At 47.7% G+C, this 19,890-nt stretch overlaps 1 long non-coding RNA gene across 1 annotated transcript in view; it reads left to right on the plus strand.

The window, feature by feature from the left end:
* LOC140411626 (uncharacterized) overlaps positions 1-19,890 on the plus strand; it is a 64,961-nt gene that overhangs the window by 15,952 nt on the left and 29,119 nt on the right. The window contains exon 2 of the long non-coding RNA XR_011940904.1: positions 9,712-9,862. This is a non-coding gene — a long non-coding RNA (uncharacterized lncRNA). The remainder of the gene's footprint in view (positions 1-9,711; positions 9,863-19,890) is intronic.

The following is a 19,890-nucleotide window of genomic DNA, read 5'->3' on the forward strand; positions in this document are numbered from 1 at the left end:
GCCATCGGGAGCGGCGCTGTTGCTTGTGCCTTCCATCCCGGCCCTCTACACAAATTCTCCTCCATTCTGACCCACTGGGAATCAGTCCCGCTGACCCAGCTCCGCACCTTCTCCACATTCGCCGCCCAGTAATAATACATCAGGCTTGGAAGAGCCAAACCCCCTGCCTGCCTTCCCCTCTGTAGCAGCACCTTTCTGACTCTGGCCACCTTCCCTCCCCATATGAATGAGGTAATCCTTCCTTCAATCTCTCTGAAAAATGCCTTTGGCAGGAAAATCGGCAGGCATTGGAAAATAAACAGTAATCGTGGCAACACGTTCATTTTAACCACCTGTACCCGATCTGCCAGCGACAGAAGGAGGCCATCCCACCTTGTCAGATCCGTTTTCACCCTCCCCACCAAACGAGTAATGTTATACCTATGGAGCCCCCCCCAAACCCGTGCCACCTGCACCCCCAGATATCTAAAATGAATCCCTGTCCTACGGAATGGCAGCCCCCTACCCCTACCCCCGGCCGAGACACCACAAAATACTCACTCTTGTCTAGATTTAATTTGTACCCCGATAAAACCCAAACACCCGAAGCAGCTGCAATATTCCCCCTATTGACACACTCGGTTCCGACACGTATAACAACAAGTCTTTGGCATATAAGGACACCCTATGCTCTATGCCCCCCAGCACTATCCCTTTCCATACCCCCAAACTTCTTAACGCGATGGCCAACGGCTCAATCGCTAGTGCAAACAGCAGGGGGCACATAGGACATCCCTGCCTAGTTCCATGGTGGGAGAAAAGTATCTCGAGCTGATGGTTATTGGTTCGGACACTCGCCCTTGGCTCCCTATATAGTAGCTTTACCCAGTCCACAAATCTTGGTCCAATCCCAAACCGTTCCAGAACCCCCATTCTACCCGGTCAAACGCTTTCTCGGTATCCAGTGCCACAACAACCTCTGTTTTCTTCCTCTCCGCCGGTGCCATAAACATGTTCAATAACCGTCTAACGTTTGAAAACAGCTGCCTCCCTCTCACGAACCCTGTCTGATCTTCACCTATGACCTTCAGGAGGCACTCCGCCAGTCTACGTGCCAGTACCTTTGCCAATACTTTTGCGTCCACGTTTAAAAGTAATATGGGGCTATACGACTCACACTCCATCGGATCCTTATCTTTTTTAAGCAACAGGGAAATCGATGCCTGCCCCAAGGTTTGTGGTAACAGCCCCTTGCCTCCTCAAACATCCCCACCATCAGGGGTGCCTGCTAATCCTTGAATATTCCACTGGAAACCCATCCGGCCCTGCCACCTTCCCCGACTGCATCCTCCCAATCGCATCTTTTATCTCCTGCTCCACTATCGCTCCTTCCAATGTAGCCCTGTCCCCCTCCCCTAACCTCGGGTACTCCAACCCATCTAGAAATTCCTGCATCTTCTGGTCTCCCCCAGGTGGCTGTGACCTGTACAGCTCTCATAGTATTCCTCAAAAACCTTGTTAATCAGATCCGGAGCCACCACCAACTTCCCTGCCCTGTCCCTCACTTGAACAATTTACCCTTGCCCCCACCTCCCTCCGAAGCTGACCCGCTAACATACGCCTTCTCTCCATGCTTGTAAACTGCACCCCTTGCTCGCCTCAGTTGGTGCACCGCCTTCCTGGTAGATAGTCGGTCAATGCTCGCCTGTAGTTCCTTCCTCTTTTCCAACTTTGCTGGGTCCTCTTCTTCTGCATAACTCCTATCTACCTCCAGCATCTCATCTATTACCCTCTGCCGCTCCAACCTCTCCTCTTTGTCCATCTGGCCTTAAATGAGATCACCTCACCACCGCCTTTAGAGCCTCCCAGACAACTGCCTTCCACACCTCACCCCTACAGTTGAAACCTACATATTCCTCAATTACTTTTTCAATTTTGTCACAGAACCCTCGGTCCCTCAACAGTCCCACATCTAATTTCTACCCCGGCCTCTGTACTACCCCTTCTCCAGTACCATATCCACCCAATGTGGAGCATGATCTGATACTGCAATTGTCGAGTACTCTGCCCCTTAACCCCAGCCAGAAAAGCCTTCCCCACCATGAAAAAGTAAATCCGCGAGTACACCTTATGGACTGCTGAGAAAAACGAGTACTCCCGTTCCCGCGGGTGCAGAAATCTCCAAGGGTCTACCCCCTCCTATTTCCACCATTAGCGCAGCCAACGCCTTTGTCGCCCCTGATGGAACCAGCGAGCGTGGCCGTGACCTGTCCAACCTTGGTTCCTGCACCAAGTTCCAGTCCCCCCTCCCCACTATGAGTTTGTGTGTGTCCAAGTCGGGGATGGCCCCAAACACTTTCTTCGCGAATCCCACATCGTCCCAATTGGGACCATATACACTTACCAGCACCACCAACCTCCCCTTCAGCGCCCCTGTCACAATCACATATCTACCCCCTGATCTGCAACCACATTCTCCATCTGGAACCGTACTCTTTTGCTGACCATTACCGCTACCCCTCAAGCCCTTCCGTCAAATCCAGAGTGAAACACCTGACTAACCCAGCCCTTTTTAAGGTTCAGCTGGTCCTTCACCCTCAAGTGAGTTTCCTGCAGCATTGCTACATTGGCTTTCAAACTTTTAAGATGTGCAAGCACCCGTGATCTCTTGACTGGACCTCCTAACCCCCTCACATTCCACGTGACTATCCTAACTGGAAGTCTCTCACCGCTCCCCTTATCCACCATCATCATACCACCGGGCCCTGCCCCATGAGCCTGACCTGCCCCTATCCATTATTAACATTGAATCCCTTCCCCCCTCCCAGAATCCCCCCCGCCCCCCGCGCTGCCTCTCGAAGAAACATCTCCCAGTATCGATCCCTTCCCCCCCCCCCCCCCCCGCTCGCCTCGTAGGCCTATCGAAACCTGTTAACCAGGCTCCAATGTCCGCAGCCCTCCTCTCACTTCACCTCCATTCATTAGCCAACTTTAGTTGGCTAGCGTGGGTGGTCCCCCCCCCCCCCCCCCCCAGATTGTGCCACCTTGGGCGGTTCTCCAAGTCCTCGAGCTTTGCTCGGAGTCCTCTGATGACCTCCACCACCCTCCGCAGCTCGCCCCCATCGAGGTGAGCTGGTTGCAGTGACATTGAACTTGTGTGCTGGGCCTTTCCGGACATATCCAGCATACCCAAGTTTTCTTGGAATGAGAGCATCTGGTGGACCGCAGAGGACATTTGCCCCAGAAGAGGCAAGTACATCATATTTTCACTCAGTGTGAACAAGGGGAATGAGAGGGCAGTTAGCTTTGCCGCGATAGCAAGATCCTTGACAGTGCAGGATGCTATTGACAGCTTACACATACGCAGCTTTGCAGGGACCCCAGGACAACTGGGGAGATGTACAGGAATTGCAAGGCTACTGTTCTATCAATGTGCGATTTGTATGTGAACATACCATCAATATAATGTCAGTGATTGCCCTTTTATCCTGACATGATGCATTTGAACTGCGGTAGTCCATCATATCCACTGAGTTTGTCTCTCTACGGAAGTAAAGACTGCCATTATACTTATGACTAATGCCCCATTCCCCACCCATTGATAGTGACAACAGCCTGCATTCCCTTGTGTGCTGCCCCATCAATATCCTCATTAATGCCCCTGCAACTTGTCTGCAACTTCGATCTGTGGTAAGTGGCACATATGACAGTCCTGATTCTATAATACCCTGTAAATGTTATATGGAATGTCAGTATCTGAGTTGGTGGCTGTGAGAACAAATGGAGCTGCTTCCTCATTGTAGCATTGGTGTAAGGTTGCACTCTATTTTCAGCTTGGGTGCACTATGGCTCTCCAGGCAGTTTTTTGATATCTAGAAGCATGAGAACAGAAGGGAAAAGTAGGGATGAGGAAGGTGGTGTGTAGCTTCCATTTCTTGCTTGATGTCAGAATGAGAGTGAAGAGGGAGTTGTAAAGGGACGCATTGTTATCCTATAGAGTTTTGGTGGCACTTGAAGTTACCCCTCTGTCCAATTTTGCTCAACAACTCTTCACCTGCCTCCTCACTGCTCTGTCTGAGGTTTGCACAAATTTTCAAGCATTAAAATGGGGTCACAACGTGGAAATGTTTGGAAAGTACTTTACTTTCCCATCATGCTGATATTTTGGGCTTGGTTTCTGGCTGTAGATTCTGTTCTTTCCTTTCCATTTGGATGCCAGCTATTCAGGATTCCACCACCCATGCCCCCTTTAGACATATTTTCTTTAAATATTCCATTTGTAGTTGCTGCAACATGAAACCTTTAGTCATTTAATATCTCCTTCCTTCCACTCTATCACATACCTTCCTTTTAGTTCTTCTTCCCACCCTCTTCCCTTTTTAATTTCTCAAAATCTATTACATTTCTAACATTTCCCAGTGCTGAAGTAAGATCACAAATCTGAAACTTTTCAGTAGAACTTTACAGAGAGGCATTGGCTCCAGCTGTGCCCCCCACTACCACCAGTTTAAAAGTCAGGGCAAGTCCACATCCATCAAGATGATTTAACATCCATTGGTCTGGCAGCTTTCTGGACCCTGCAGCACCAACAGGAGTGATGAAAGAGAACTGGGTAAGAGGTTGCCATCAAAAACTGGTTGTAGGTTCTGTGACCGAGAACACATTAAATATTGCGTTGCTCAGTTCAATAGCTCAGTCTGCTCTTTACTATCCGATTAGCAGCCACACAGAAAGTAGCTCTGCCCAAGTTGTACACTTCGCAGAATCACCAAATTGATATGGCATAGAAGGAGGCCATTTATCCCATTGTGTCTGCACTGGCTCGCCAATTGAGCATTATGACTTAGTGTCATTCTCCTGCCTTTTCCCTGTACCCTTTCACATTGTTTCTACTCAAATAATCATCTAATACTCTTGATTGAACCTGTCTCCACCACACTTCCAGGCAGTGCATTCCAGATGCACTCTTTCCAGTGCGTTCAGATCCTTCCTATAGTGTGGCAGCCAGAACTGTACACACAACTCCAGCTGAGGCCTATCCAGTGTCTGGTATAAGTTCAGTATAACTCTTGTACTCTATGCCCCAATTAATAAAGCCTACTTTATGCTTTATTAATTGCTTTCTCCATCTGTCTTGCCACCTTCAATGATCTATACACATACACACCCAGGGCCCTCTGCTTAAAAATTGTACCCCTATTTTATATTGTCTGCCAATGTTCTTCCTACCCGAATTGATCACCTCGCGCTTCTCAGCATTGAACTTCATCTTCCACCAACCGCCCACTTCACCAACTTGTCTATGTCCTTTTGAAGTTCTACATTGCCTCCTCGGTTTACAGTGCTTTCAGGTTTTGTGTCATCTGCAAACATTGAAATTGTCCACTTCACACCAAGATCTAGATCATTAATACATTTCACAAAAAGCAAAGGTCCCAATACTGACCTATGTGGAAATCTACTACTATCTTCCCTCCAGCCTGATAAATATCTATTAGCCATTTCTGTTTCTGATTACTCAGCCAATATTGTATCCATGTTGTCCTTTTCATTCCATGAGCAATTACCTTTCTCGCAAGCCTTTTGCGTGGCGCTGTATTGAATGCCTTTTGAAAGACCATGTACACTACATCAACAGCAATACCCGCATTGACCCTTTCTGTTACCTATTCAAAAAAACCATAAGTTAGTTAAGCACAATTTTTATTTAGATATCCATTCTGCCTCTTCCTAATCAACTACGTTTTTCTATGTCACTATTAATTCTATCCTGAATAATTGTTTCTAGAAGGTTCCCCATCACTGTAGTTAAACTGACTGGTCTTTAATTGGTGGGCTTGTCCTTTTACAGCCTTTTGTGAACAAGGCCCCCATCAATACTGCTTATGTTGGACGTTTTGTACAAGACTGATTCATCTGTGTGCCTATCTCAGCTTGTAAAGTCAACACCACCAGAAAGATTTAATTGTACGGCATCTGTTTTAAGCCTGCCAACTTCTGTGAAGGAGTACCTCATTATCCTGGATCTCACGTGCGACACTATTTATTTTCTCTGGACTCTGTACTGTAAAAACATTCTTTCCTCCTTCCATCCATCTCTTTGTCGTCTGGGTGTGGAGGGAACGTTGCAAACCCTTCTCCCCAAGTTTTGAGTGCTGCAAATATACTAACCCTTCAATCTTGAGTTTGCTGTGGGCCTATGAATGGAAATTTGGATCACACAAAAACTGGGTGGCTTGGGATACCTCACACTACCTCATTATAAAGAGGGAAACAAATCAAAACACCTATCTGTGTACTGACGGGTAATGAGAGGTGAAATTAATGCAGTTTAAATTAACCCCCTCCTATCCATTACAGAAGACAGCATAAAAAAAGAATGAAGTGTAAGAAAATCACTATTTTGCCTGGAAGGAATGTTTGGGGTCTTGGGTAGTGCGAAGGGAGTAAGTAAAAGGGCAGGTGTTTTACTTCCTGTGCTTGCATTGAAAGATGCTGTAGGAAAGTGATGTGGAATTGGGGGTGACTGAGGAGTGGATCAAGATTTAGCAGAGGGATTTGAGCTTTTGGAATGCTGAAAGGGGAGGACAAGATGTGTCTGGTGACGGCATCATGCTGGAGGTGGTGAAAATGGCAGAGGATAATCCATTGAATACAGAGGCAGGTGAGGTGGGATGTGTGGACAAGGGTTCATACCAAAGCTCTGTGTGGGGTGGATGGAATGAGTACAGAAATGCATGAAATAGAACAGGCACACTCAAGGCCCTGTTCACCATTTTGAGGAGGAAGTTATTTTTTGAGGAAAAAGCAATAGATAGCACTAATATGCAAGGTTACATCATCCAAATGAATGGGATAGAGACATTGAAACTGGGAGCATGGAATGGAGTCCTTACAGAAAGCATGGTTTGAGGGAGCGTAAGCAATCACCACAGGGTTCCCACTGGGTCTTCACCTTCCAGACTCTTTGGGCTATAGATCAGTGATGAGCAATCTAGGCTAGCGAATGGACAACATAAGCGGCCTTTCTTCACCTCAGTGGACCATAAGGGCACACGCACTAACTATGACCTCATGAGTAGGATCAAATACATTTAATATATGCCAAATATTTTGTATGAGATATAGAAAATGCTTAACTATTCATATGTTAATAGAATTATCATCAACTTCAAATGGTAAAAACAACAAAAAATTATGCTTTGATTGGATTTAGGGCAGCACGGTAGCACAGTAGTTAGCACGGTTGCTTCACAGCGCCAGGGTCCCAGGTTCGATTCCCGGCTTGGGTCACTGTCTGTGCGGAGTCTGCACGTCCTCCACGTGTTTGCGTGGGTTTCCGCCGGATGCTCTGGTTTCCTCCCACAGTCCAAAGATGTGCAGGTTAGGTGGATTGGCCATACTAAATTGCCCTTAGTGTCCAAAAAGGTTAGGTGGGGTTACGGGGATAGGATAGAGGCGTGGGGCTGAAGTGGGATGCTATTTCCAAGGGCCAGTGCAGACTTGATGGGCCAAATGGCCTCCTTCTGTACTGTAAATTCTATGTTTTATGGATCACTGGTAGAAAAAAACTGCATGGATGGATACCAGTGAAATCTGGCAACCTTGCCCCGTGGGTGATGATCAACAAAATGTCTTGTGCGCCACCCTTAGAACCCTAATGGGCTGAAGTTTGCCCACAACTGCAATAGATCATTCTCTGCCATTTCCACAACCATCATCAACCAATGCTGAGATTTTCTGATCCTGCCCCCTGTGGGGTGAAAATGCCCACCTGAAGCCAATGGACCTTTTGCTGGTCTGTCAAATTTCACCTCCTGTCCACGCCGATTCCTGTGGTGGGTGGTATCGGAAAATTTAGGCTTGCATCTTTCCCTCCCATTAGCATTCTAACTGTCTTTTTGGAACACCTCGTTCAGTTTGCAAGTGTGCCCCTGTGCTCCTTGTCAGTTTTAATTACCACCTTACTTCACTTTGAATAGAAATTCAATGCAAGCTTGAAGACCAGCACTTCACCTTATGATTGAGCACTTTATAGGCAAGCATTTTAGATCATAGCCTTTGCACCTGGCACACTACCCCCAATTATGTTCAGTTTTTCTTTAGTCTACTTTTCTCCCTTCTATTTTCTCTCATTTCTTTTCATTTGCTTTCAAAAGACAGCTGCCATTTGTACCTCCCCTGGACACATCTTTTCTATACTTGTCTCATTGCCACTTCCTTTGGCCTTGCAACACAAGAGGTTTTGTCTTTTGATTTCCACTCTGTAATGGACCTTCTCTTTTGTTCTCGTTCCCACCTTCCCACTTTCATTTGCTGGAGTGTTATCACATTTCTAATTTTTCCCAGTTCTGTTGAAATGGCATAGGCATGAACCGTTGCTCTATTACTGTCAGAGCTAACTGATTATTTCCAACAAATTTTGTTTTTATAAGTTTTATAAAATTGTTTGCCTGATGGGAATGGGAATCTACCAAGGTCCAAGTTGAAAATTGGGGCACAGCGATCAGTTTGTTCAGCAAGATGTGATGTGGAATTTTGGATAGAATATCTTTTACGTCCTTGCTGGCATTCCTTTTTGAATTCCCAATTTATGGTCACAGTGGAGAAAGCTCCATGCTGGGAGTGCACATTTGTAGCTGAATTATGAGTCTGGCCAGAAAAGTTGTCGCATAATTAAATATCATCTGTATATCACTGAAATTGAATTATTTTGTATTCTAGCAATGTGTTTTCAGAGTAGCACCAATTAGATAGGAATGTATAAATTTATACAATACAGCATATTAGTGAAGGCAACTATACATTGAAACATTTTTAGATCTCATTATTGTCCAGAATGGCATGAACAATGTTAGAGTATAGCCCTTTATAATATGCAGTTCCCTAACAGAATTTCAACATTTATAGATACTGCTCTAGAGAAGTTAATTTACATAAAGTATGTGTCCACCATCATAGAATACTGCTAAACATTGCTATGATTGTTTTTGGATGCTGCATGCACTTCGAATTTGCACGGGTCTAATTTACTGATGGACAAGCATTTGATATCCATTCCTAATTGCCGTTGAATTGAGTGGTTTGCTAGGCCATTTTAAAAGGCAGTTACGGATCAACCACATTACTGTGGACCTAGAATCACATGTAGGTGAGGCTCGGCAATGATGGTAGATTTCCTTTCTTAAAGGGCATTACTGAACGAGATGAGTGTTTACGATGATCAATGATAGTTTCAATTCAATGCTAGCTTCAATTCCAGATTTTATTAACTAAATTTAAACTCCACTAGCTGCCATCGGGGCTAGTTTAGTGCAGTGGGCTAAACAGCTGGCTTGTAATGCAGAACAAGACCAGCAGCGCGGGTTCAATTCCCGTACCGGCCTCCCCAAACAGGTGCCGGAATGTGGCGACTAGGGGCTTTTCACAGTAACTTCGTTAAAGCCTACTTGTGACAATAAGCAATGATTATTATTATTATTAGTGGGATATGAAACCATGTGCCTAGAGCATTAGTCTGGGTTTTTGGATTACTAGTCCAGTGACATTATAATTAAGGCACCATCTGCCCCAGAATTAAGAATTCTCTGAGAATTATGCAGAGTGAAATTGGTGTAACATCAACATTTTGTAAAGGATAAGAATAAGTGAGCTTTTTAAAATGCAAAATTTATTTTAGCTGGATATTGTGCCATTGCATTTAAAAGTTCTTCAATTGGACTTTACTTTCAGGTTGCCCACTCACGCACAAATGAGTTGGCATCTTTGTTGGCCACAAATAAATTTGATATCAACCAGGGTGACAATCAGGGAAGGACTGCACTCCACATTGCAGCTGCTATGGATAATTTGGATGGCGTTGAGTTGTTACTTAGGAACAGAGGTAAACAAAAAATGGTTGCTTTGTCATTGATGTTGCTGAAGGAAAGTTTATTTTCTTCTGTGAATTTCTAATTTATTGTTTTGAACAGAAATTTGTACCAATAATGCAAATGGAAAGGAAGATATTTCTTTAGTGCTACCCACTGTCAACATATGGCACTAAATGGCCTGTTCTGGTTCTAAAATTATGCTTTTACCCCAGTTTCAGAAAGGCACCCGTTAGTCATGGAATTTATCTGCATCAGTCATCCTACTTTCCAAACCTCATATTTTCAATCAGAGGGATGCAGACTGTACTGTACTTTTATGCAACTCGGTTTAGGATTCTCAAAATGTTAAGTGTAGGTGAAAGATTATGGCCGGGATTCTCCGGTATCCGGCGTGAACCACTCCGGCGTCGGGCCGCCCGGAAGGTGCGGAATCTTCCGCACCTTCGGGGGCTAGGCCGGCGCTGGAGTGGTTGACGCAGCGCCAAAGGGCCTTGGCCGGCAGGCGTGAGTTGGCGCATGTGCAGGAGCGCCAGCGTGTTCCCAGAACCGCTGGCATGGTTCCTGCGCATGCGCTGGGGTTTTCTTCTCCTCGCAGGCCATGGCGGAGCTTTACACAGGCCGGCGCGGAAGGAAAGAGTGCCCCCATGGCAAAGGCCTGCCTGCAGATCGTTGGCCCCAATCGCGGGCCAGGCCGCCGGATCACCCCGCGCCTCCCCCGAGGACTCCACAGGCCGCCCTCAGAGCCAGGTCCTGCCGGTACGGACCTGGGCTAATCCACGCCGGCGGGACTGGCCGAAAACGGGCGGCCGCTCGGCCCATCGGGGACTGGAGAATCGCCAGGGGGGCCACTGCCAACGGCCGGCGAGTGGCATGGCGCGATCCCCAACCCCGCTAAAAAAACGGCAGCAGAAAATTCGGCAGCCGCCGTCGGAGTGGCGGGGCAGGATTCACTCCGCCCCCCGGCGATTCTCTGACCCTGTGAGGGGTCGGAGAATCCCGCCCTATGTATATGCTTGAAAAGTAACCTAAAAACTCACTTCAAGATGTGCAAAGTTATCGCAGTTTCAACCTGTAAAGAAAGTAGCTAAGTTATATATAGACTCCGATTAGCAACACATTGGGTGGAATTTTCCACTCCCAAGACTAATTGCTTTGTCGGGAAGAAAAGATGGCTCCTTTCCCGCTGTCTGACATGGTGGATTTCCCTGCCAGATTGTTTGCCTTTCTGTTCATTATGTGTATGTTAACATGATGCATGCCAAATGTTGTAGCGGATTGGGCTTGGATTCATCCGCCCTGCCGTTACCCAGTCGGCTCACATTTCAGGGTGCCATATTTCCAGGTGACCTATTTAAAAGGCACCTGTGCACACATTCACTCTCTACAGCTGGGACTTGTGGCAAGCACAGGAATGTCTCCCAAAAGGAAGAAGCGCACACTGACGTTTGTCGATACTGCACTGGTGGAACTCCTTCAGGCAGCTGAGGACTGGTGGGAGATACCTTTACCCCACGATGGGAGCCAGGAGTCCATCAATCTCACCAAGGCTTGTGGAAAGGTTGAAATGCACTACCGAAGAGGACTGCAATCTAGTGCAGAAAGAGGACGAATGATCTTATCCCCTCTCACACGGTAAGTGACCTTCTCCTGGCACTCAGTTCTCACTCTCGCAAAGTCATCAAGCATGGGGCAACACGGTAGCACAGTGGTTAACACAGTTCGTTCACAGCTCCAGGGTCGCAGGTTCGATTCCCGGCTTGGGTCACTTGTCTGTGCGGAGTCTGCACGTTCTCTCTGTATCTGCATGGGTTTCCTCTGGGTGCTCCGGTTTCCTCCCACAGTCCAAAGATGTGCAGGTTAGATGGATTGGCCATGATAAATTGCTCTGAGTGTCCAAAAAGGATAGTTGGGGTTACGGGGATCGGGTGGAGGTGTGGGCTTGGGTGCTCTTTCCAAGAGCCGGTGCAGATTCAATGGGCCAAATGGCCTCCTGCACTGTAAATTCTATGATTTGCAGGGTTACAATCCGGTTCCAGAGATCTCTCACACTATCAACACAATGGACATCACCATTCACTTTTATATATTCAACTCTGGTAACATTTTGCACAAGTCATGTCTTATAGAATCATAGAATCTCTACAGTGCAGAAGGAGGCTATTCGGCCCATCAAGTCTGCCCTGACCCTTGGAAAGAGTATCCTCCCTAGGCCCACGTCCAGCCCCTAACCCCGCAACTCAGTAACCCCATCTAACCTTTTAGACACTAAGGGGCAATTTGGCATGGCCAATTCACCTAACCTGCACATCTTTGGACTGTGGGAGAAAACTGGAGCACCCGGAGGAAGTTCACGCAGACACGGGGAGAAAGTACAAGCTCCCCACAGACAGTCACCCGAGGCTGGAATTGAACCTGGGTCCCTGGTGCTGTGAGGCAACAGTGCTAACCACTGTGCCATTGTTCCACCCAAATCAGCCTTAATCAGTGAGTGCTCACAGCAGGGACACATGCTAGCGCCTCCTTTTATATCTGTTCTGCTCACCCTGTCCGTGATTTATTTGGATTTCAAGAATGCCTTTGACAAAGTGCTGTATCGGAGACTGTTATTAGTTAAGAGCCAATTGGGCTTAAGAGTAAAGTCTTGGCATGGATAGAGGATTGGCTGATTGGCAGAAGGCAGAGAGTGGGGATAAACGGTCTTTTTCAAGATGGCAGTCGGTGACTAGTTGTGTACCTCAGGGGTTGGTGCTGGGACCACAAGTTTTCACAATATACATTAATGATCTGGAGGGAGGAACTGAAGGCACTGTCACTAAGTTCGCAGATGATACAAAGATCTGTAGAGGGGCAGGTAGTATTGAGGAAGCAGGTGGGCTACAGAAGGACTTGGACAGGCTAGGAGAGTGGGCAAAGAAGTGGCAAATGGAATACAATGTGGAAAGGTGTGAGGTTATGCACTTTGGAAGGAGGAATTTAGGCATAGACTATTTTCTAAATGGGGAAGTGCTGAGGAAATCAGAAGCACAAAGGGACTTGGGAGTCCTTGTTCACAATTCTCTTAAGGTTAACATGCAGGTTCAGTCGGCAGTTAGGAAGACAAATGCAATGTTAGCATTCATGTCAAGAGGGCTAGAATACAAGAGCAGGGATGTACTTCTGAGGTTGTATAAGTTTCTGGTCAGACCCAATTTGGAGTATTATGAACAGTTTTGAGCCCTGTATCTAAGGAAGGATGTGCTGGCCCTGGAAAGGGTCCAGAGGAGGTTCACAAGAACAATCCCTAGAATGAAGAGCTTGTCGTATGAGGAACGGTTGAGGACTCTGGGTCTGTACTCGTTGGAGTTTAGAAGGATGAGGGGGGTCTTATTGAAACTTGCAGGATACTGCGTGGCCTGGGTAGAGTGGACGTGGAGAGGATGTTTCCACTTGTAGGAAAAGCTAGAAGTAGAGGACACCATCTCAGACTAAAGGGATGATCCTTTAAAACAAAGATGAGGAGGGATTTCTTTAGCCAGAGGGTGGTGAATCTGTGGAACTCTTTGCCGCAGAAGGCAGTGGAGGCCAAATCATTGAGTGTCTTTAAGACAGAGATAGATAGGTTCTTGATTAATAAGGGGATCAGGGGTTATGGGGAGGAGACAGGAGAATGGGGATGAGAAAAATATCAGCCATGATTGACTGGTGGAGCAGACTCGATGGGCCGAGTGGCCTAAGTCTGCTCCTATGTCTTATGGGCCATGCCCCACATTTGAGGATTTGGTATTAGAGCCTGGTCCCTCTCAATGCCTCCTCTGGAGTTTGGAGATGGAGTTGCTGGCAGACAAAAGATATGATGAGTGCATATCCTCTGCCATTGGAGAGTATATTATGTTTAATAAGAGTCTGTCTCACTTTCTACGTTGTTAAAGGCCCTTAAAGTGGTAATTACGGGGGGAGATAATTTCCTACAAGGCACACCAGGGGCATGGTAGCACAGTGGTTAGCACAGTTGCTTCACAGCCATAGGGTCCCAGGTTCGATTCCTGGCTTGGGTCACTGTGCGGAGTTTGCACTTTCACCCCGTGTCTGCGTGGGTTTCCTCCAGGTGCTCCGGTTTCCTCCCACAGTCCAAAGATGTGCAGGTTAGGTGGATTGGCCATGCTAAATTGTCCTTAGTGTCCAAAAAAAGGTTAGGTGGGGTTACTGGGTTGCGGGGATAGGATGGTGATGTGGGCTAGGTCTGGTGCTCTTTCCAAGGATCGGTGCAGACTCGATGGGCCGAATGGCCTCCTTCTGCACTGTAAGTTCTATGATCTGTGAAAGGATTGGGAGGGTGGAATGATAGAGGCTGGTGAATTCCATCCTTCAAATGGACCATCAGTACTCACTTCCCCTACATCGAGTCAGAAGAAGTTGCAGACACAGTGTGATTTACTCTCAACGTGTAAGGTGGTGAGCCAGCTGCGACGCTCGAGGGTGACGTTCTATGCACACTGGGCGCAAGCCAGTTGCCTTTTAACGTACCAGCTGAGGTGGCAGGATTGTGCAGGTAAGGGTCTCAAGTAAGTTTGTTCTCCACCCCACTGAACGTTAAAGCTGCTTTTGAAGCCTTTTATCAAAGTCTTTATCGGTCGGAGCCCCCACAGGAGAGTTTGCCCATGAAGCAGTTTTTGGGTGGATTATCCTTCCCAGTGGTGGAGGGGGCGAAGAGAAGGAAAGAGTTGGACTCCCCATTGGGCCCTGAGGAGCTTATGAAGTGTATAGGTTTAATGCAGTCAGGAAAAGGTCCGGGCCCAGTTCCCTATCAAGTTCTATAAGAAATAAGATATTGGACATGTTTAATGATTCCTTGTCCTGGGGGGATATTGCCTGGTACATTAACACAGGCTTCTATCTTCCTGATTCTGAAGAAAGACGAGGACCCTGTGGGATGTATCGGCCTATCTCATTGTTGAATGCTGATGCTAATGCTGATGCTAAATTGCTGGCTAAAGTTCTTGCAGTGCGGTTAGAGCCTTGCCTTCCAGAAGTGATCTCAGAAGTACAGACAGGTTTTGTTAAGGGTCGGCAGTTGTCGGCCGGTATATATCGATTGTTAAACATCAGTCCTCTATCTTTTTAAAAGCATTTTTAGTTCAAATTTTCAACATTTTTACAATTTACAACAGTAACAAAACCCACCCAACGCATTAAACCCCCCACCCACACATACCTCCCCCTCCCTGCCCTTCACTCAGCAGCCAATGGTAAACGACTCTCCATAATGCAAAATGAACAATCCCCAACTTTTGTAGAACCCATCACCCGCTCCCCTTAGAGCAAATTTCACCGTCTCCAGGGCTGAAACCCCACCAGGTCCACCTGCCATGCCAAGGCACAGGGCGGAGAAGTTGACCTCTACTCCAACAAGACAAAGAGCAATCAGCAAGGCGAAGGCTTAGACATCTGCCCCCACACCCGCCTGCAACTGCGACTGGTCCGATTCCCCGAATGTGGCTTCCAGGGGACCAGATTTCATATCAACATGCAAAACCCCCGAGATGGTGCTGAAAACTGCACTCCAAAACCTTTCCAGCTTTGGGCAAGACCAAAACATATGCACATGGTTCGCATGGCCGCTCCCACATTGCTCGTAGACATCCTCTATCCCCTCAAACAACCGACTTCTTTGACTTTGTCAGGTGCGCCCTGTACACAACTTCAGCTGTTTATCAGCCGCAGCCTCTCACACGAAGTTGAGGCATTCACCCTCCTCAGCACCATACACCACAATCCCTCCTCCAGCGCCACTGCCAGCTCATCCTCCCATGAACACCTTATCCTCCTCCAATATCCTCCCATAAATCGCCGAGACAACCCCCCTCTCCAACCCCCCTGGTGACAGCACCCCCTCCATTACCGAGGAGGCGGACATTCTCGGAAAGGTCGGGAAGACCTTCCTTGCACAGTCCCGCACCTGCATGTACCGGAGATTCTTCTCCCGCGCCAACCCAAACTTCTCATTCAGCTCCTTCAAGCTCGCATACCACCCTCCCAGAAATAGATTCATTTCACTCATCCACTTCTCCCATCGCCAGAACCTCGGATCCATCCTCTCCAGCTCAAGACCGTGATTTTCCTCTGATCAACATCTCTTCCCCCCCCCACCCCACTCTCGACCGAAAATACTGCCGAAACTGCCTCCAGATCTTCAGCAAGACCACCACCTCTGGACTGACCGAATACTTCCCTGGGGCCATCGGGAATGGTGCAATTGCCAGCATCTGCCTACTCTGATCCCCTACATGAGCCCGCCTCCATCCTTACCCACAAAGGCCCCACCTCCCTATTCCATCCCTGAACTGGCTCTATATTTGCCGTCCAATAATAGTACATCAGCTTCAGGAGGCCCAACCCACTCCCAACTGCCATCCCTTGGCAATATCACCGTCCTTATCCTGGCCACCTTCCAGGCCCAGACAAACAAAGAGTTCAGCCTATCCACCCCTTGAAAAAGGACTTAAGCATAAAAGACCGGCAGGCACTGAAACAAAAACAAGAATCCCGGTAAAATATCCATCTTCACCGCCTGTACCCAGCCTGCCAACGACAGAGGAAGACTATCCTCCTCAAAAAATCAGCCTTCACCCTCTCCACTATAGACAATAGACAATAGAACATTACAGCGTAGTACAGGCCCCACCGCCCTCGATGTTGCGCCGACCTGTGAAACCAATCTAAAGCCCATCTACACTATTCCATTATCATCCATATGTTTATCCAATAACCATTTAAATGCCCTTAATGTTGGAGACTCCACTACTGTTGCAGGCAGGGCATTCCACGCCCTACTACTCTCTGACTAAAGAACCCACCTCTGACATCTGTCCTATATCTATCTCCCCTCAATTTAAAGCTATGTCCCCTCGTGCTAGCCATCACCATCCGAGGAAAAAAGCTCTCACTGTCCACCCTATCTAATCCTCTGATCATCTTGTATGCCTCTATTAAGTCACCTCTTAACCTTCTTCTCTCTAACGAAAACAGCCTCAAGTCCCTCAGCCTTTCCTCATAAGATCTTTCCTCCGTCCCAGGCAACATCCTGGTAAATCTCCTCTGCACCCTTTCCAATACTTCCACATCCTTTCTATAATGCGATGACCAGAACTGCCCGCAATACTCCAAATGCGGCCGCACCAGAGTTTTGTATAGCTGCAACATGACCTCATGGCTCCGAAACTCAATCACTCTACCAATAAAAGCTAACACACCGTATGCCTTCTTAACAACCCTATCAACTTGGGTGGCAACTTTCAGGAATCTTTGTACATGGACACCGAGATCTCTCTGCTCATCCACACTACCAAGAATCTTACCATTAGCCCAGTACTCTGTATTCCTGTTACTCCTTCCAAAATGAATCACCTCACACTTTTCTGCATTAAACTCCATTTGCCACTTCTCAGCCCAGCTCTGCAGCTTATCTATGTCCCTCTGTAACCTGCAACATCCTTCCGCACTGTCCACAACTTCACTGACTTTAGTGTCATCAGCAAATTTACCCACCCATCCTTCTACACCCTCCTCCAGGTCATTTATAAAAGCTACGGTAATCAATCTTCCGAAGATCTGCCCAATCCCGGGCCAGCTGCAACCCCAGATACTTAAAGTGAGGTGCTGCCAGACAAAATGGCAGCCCCCCACCTCAGCTCCCATCCCTGGAGAGGAAATCACAAAGTACTCACTTTCTCCCAAATTCAGCTTATACCCTGAGAACCTCCCAAATCTTTAAAGCCAGCCCATTATGTCTCCCACCGAGGCGTCCTTCTCCGAAATATATAACAACAAATCAACCGCATACAAGGACACCCTATGCTCTAAATCCCCCCCTCCCCCCCTCACAATCCCATTCCGCAACTCCGAGCTGCTCTATCACCATGCAAACAGAAGGGTCGACATGGGTGACCCTGCCTCATTCCCCGGTGCAATGAAAAATACCCTGAAGTCATATCATTTGTGCGCACACTCGCCATTGACTCCTTATATAGCAACTGCACCCATGCCATAAATTTCGGCCCAATCCAAAATTTCTCCAACACCGCCATCAAATAGCTTCACTCCACCCGGTCAAACACTTTCTCCGCATATAATGCCACTCTAACTCCCTTCCCTCTGCTGGAGAAAGCACCAATTCAACAGCTGCCTCACATTCGATGAGAACTGTCTCCCCCTAACGAACCCCATCTGATCCGCCCCAATCAGCCTCACCCCTCAACACTGCCTTCATAGCCTCCCAAACAACCAACGGCAAGACCTTCCCCGTACAAGTGAACCCAACATACTCTTCGATCACCTTCCCTATCTTATCACAGAAACTCCGATCTGTCAGCAACCCCACATCCATCCTCTATACCGTCTTCTGAGTCGCCCCCTTCTCCAGTACCACATCCATCCAATGCAGAGCCTGAGCCGAGATCACAATTGCCGAATACTCTGCCTCTTAATTGCGGCCAACAGTGCCTTCCCCACCATGAAAAAGACAATCCCAGAGAACACCTTGTGCACTGGGGAAAAATAAACTAATACTCCCGGTCCCTTGGGTGTAAAAAATCTCCACAGGTCCACCCCCATCATTTCCCTCGAGCCCGGGAAATCAACTCATGGGTATCCAGATTCGGAATGGCAGCCAGTGTTCTCTTCACGAACCCCGCATCGTCCCACTTGGGTGCATATATGCTTTCCAACGGCACAAACCTCCTCTCCAGTGTACCCGTAATCATCACAAGCCTGCCCCCTGATCCGCCACCACCATCTCTATCTAGACCTCATCGCTTGCCCACCAAGATCGCCACTCCCGGAGTCATAATATCGAACCCCGAATGAAACATCTGGTTCACCCAACCCTTCCTAAGTCTCATCTGGTCCTTCACTCTGAGATCGGTCTCCTGCAGCATCACCACATCGGCTTTTAAACTCTTCAAATGAGCAAAAACTCATGCTCTCTTCACCGGTCCCTCTAACCCTCTTTGGACGTCGCGAGGCGGTGCGATCGGCTAGATTCTGTGTGCGGATTGTCCCGGCTTCGTGGCAAGCTGCTTTTCCGGGGCAGTGTGGCTATTGGATTGCGCCCTAAGTGTCATTTGATAGTGGTGGGAAACTCGCGAGCAGAGCTGGTGGGAAACACCCTGCAAAACTCTCCTAAATGAACCGGATTTTTTCTGTTAAATTCTGCTCATATGTTGAGAGGTGGTGGATTTAAAACTGAGACGAGGAGGAGCTACGTCTTGCAGGGCGTGGAGAATTTGTGGAACTCGCTGCCTCATAGTTGGGATGGAGTCTGAGTCATTAAATGGTTTCAAGAAGGAGATAGATATATTTCTGATTAAGAACGGGTTAAAGAGATATAGAGAACAGGTAGAGAGGTGGATTTGAGACCAGGAAGAGATCAGCCATGATCTGATTGAATGGCAGAGCAGGCCCGAAGGGCTGAATTGCCCACTTCTGCTCCTAATTTCTATGTTCCTCTACTGCAGTGCACGAACTGAAGGTGATTGTCTCAATGGACGCCGAAAAGGTGTTGTGGTAAACCACTGTGTTCCTATATTAAGGGTTGTACGGTAGAACCTGCACTACAGGTTCACCTGGGCCACTGCACGCTAGCTCCGCCCAGGAGCCGGGTTATAAATATGCGTGGCCTTCAGCTAGCAGCCATTTCATCAGCTGCTGTAGGAGGCCACACTTCAGATACTAATAAAGCCTCAGTTTGAATTCAACTTCGTCTCCAGCCAAATTGATCGTGCCTCAGGTGTTTGATAGAGTGGAGTTGGGGTATCTCTTTCAGATTCTTGGGAGGTTTGGTTTTGGGCCAAAGTTCATGGGCGGGATTCTCCGTTTTGCCGGCCCCCGGGGGTTTCCCGACAGCGTGGGGCTGCCCCACAATGGAAAATCCCATTGACCGGCCGGCATAACGGAGAATCCCGCCGACGGGTCGGGGCAGAAATGTGGCGTGGCGGAGAATCCAGCCCTATATCTTGGATTCATCTTCTGTCCAGGGCCCCCACCGGAAGTGTTTGCACAAATG

This window comes from Scyliorhinus torazame, chromosome 4 (genome assembly GCF_047496885.1).
Source record: "Scyliorhinus torazame isolate Kashiwa2021f chromosome 4, sScyTor2.1, whole genome shotgun sequence".
NCBI lineage: Eukaryota > Metazoa > Chordata > Chondrichthyes > Carcharhiniformes > Scyliorhinidae > Scyliorhinus > Scyliorhinus torazame.